General features: G+C 47.6%; 1 pseudogene; it reads right to left on the reverse strand.

Moving 5' to 3' along the window:
* Nucleotides 1-956: 956 nt before the first annotated feature.
* Nucleotides 957-1,818, reverse strand: LOC101562296 (annotated as a pseudogene).
* Nucleotides 1,819-1,889: the final 71 nt, after the last annotated feature.

Genomic DNA, 1,889 nt, shown 5'->3' on the forward strand with positions numbered 1-1,889 from the left:
TGATGGCACAGGTTTAGGGGGTTACAAATGCCCCTTTCTGGGAAGGTTTGGCCATATTGTGTACCAAATTAATTCTTAGGCAACTAAAGTATTACAAAGGTTAGTTATTACTTTTTAACTTTAGATCCAAACTTATGAAGGCAAGGAGTATATATAGTCACAGAACAGACTGTATTAAGGTATCTGGAGAACTTCCCAGTGTGGCAAGCAGTGGTGACTGGGAAAGCAGAGGCAGAAGTGGTGGAGGCAACAGTGGGGCGCACTAAATTTGTGATCCAATACAGCAACAGATTCGAGTGTTATAGTTGACAACTACTGCATCAAGGAGCAGTTTTGAATATATTACCATAAGCTACAGAGGCAAACCAATAGCAGGTACACTGATATGCTCTCACCAGGGTTTGGGAATAGAGGGGTATCAAGCAGAAGGAACACTGAAATGAGCCACATTTCACATCTTTGTTAGTGTGAAGAATGTGGGTCTTTTACAAGTGATACAAGTAGAAGGCAAAGATATACACATGCTTTCTACCGCTGCCACATCTCCAATGGCAGCCTCTAGCCACATGACATTGAAATATGACCAATGTAAATTGAGGAAGTAGATTTTTATGTTTCATTAATTAAAATAAAAATTACAAGCACATGTGGCTAATGGGTATCATATTAGCACAGATATAGATGTTTCTGCTATCATAGAGAGTTGCTGAACAGCACTGGTCTACAACTTTAGAGACAATTATCAAAAGAATCAATGTCAGAAATGATAAAGCACAGCAAGTTCTTCTGAGACTTGGGGAAACAGGATAAAAATTACTTTTGGGGGGGTACAGTGGGCTTTATTGATGGTGTGCAAGGGCAGTGAGCCAGGGTTCCCAAGACCCCTCCACTTCAAGGAGGCCTGGGATGGAAGCTGTGAGAGAGAGATTCTGTGTTGGGGCTGAGTAGGGAGTGACTTCTACAGCATGCCCTCTCCATCCCTCTGGTCTCGCTGGGCTGTGGTGGGGGGTCCACTTACTCCTTGGAGGCCATGTGGACCATGAAGTCCACCACCCTGTTGCTGTAGCCGAACTCACTATCATACCAGGAAATGAGCTTCACAAAATGGTCATTCAGGGTGATACCAGCCCCATCATCAAAGGTGGAAGAGTGGGTGTCACTGTTGAAGTCTCAAGACACAACCTGGTCCTCAGTGTAGCCCACCACTGACACTTTGGGAGTGGACACATGGAAGGCCATGCCTGTGAGCTTCCTATTCAGCTCTGGGATGACCTTGCCCACAGCCTTGGCAGTGCCAGTGAGTGCAGGAATGATGTTTTGGGCAGTCCCATGGCCATCATGCCACAGCCTCCCAAAGGGGCCGTCCACGGTCTTCTGGGTGGCAGTGATGGCGTGCACTGTGGTCATGAGTCCCTCCACAATGCCAAAGTTGTCATGCATGACCTTGGCCAGTGGGGCTAAGCAGTTGGTGGTACAGGAAGCGTTGTTGACAATCTTGAGGGAGTTGTCGCACTTCTCCTGATTCACACCCATTACAAACATGGGGGCATTGGCAGAAGGGGCAGAGACGATGACCCTTTTGACACCACTCTTCAGGTGAGCCCCAGCCTTCTCCATGGTGGTGAAGACACCAGTGCACTCCACCACATGCTCAGTGCCAGCATCACCCCACTTGATGTTGGCAGGATCTCGTTCTTGGAAGATGGTGATGGCCTATCCATTGATGACAATCTTCCTGTTCTCAGCCTTGACAGTGCCGTGGAACTTGCCATGGGTGGAATCGTACTGGAACATGTAGACCATGTTGAGGTCAATGAAAGGGTCACTGATGGCCACAACATCCACCTTGCCAGAGTTAAAAGCAGCCCTGGTGACCAGGCGTCCAATAC

The sequence above is a fragment of the Octodon degus genome, unplaced genomic scaffold (genome assembly GCF_000260255.1).
Source record: "Octodon degus isolate 3935 unplaced genomic scaffold, OctDeg1.0 scaffold00043, whole genome shotgun sequence".
Lineage (NCBI taxonomy): Eukaryota > Metazoa > Chordata > Mammalia > Rodentia > Octodontidae > Octodon > Octodon degus.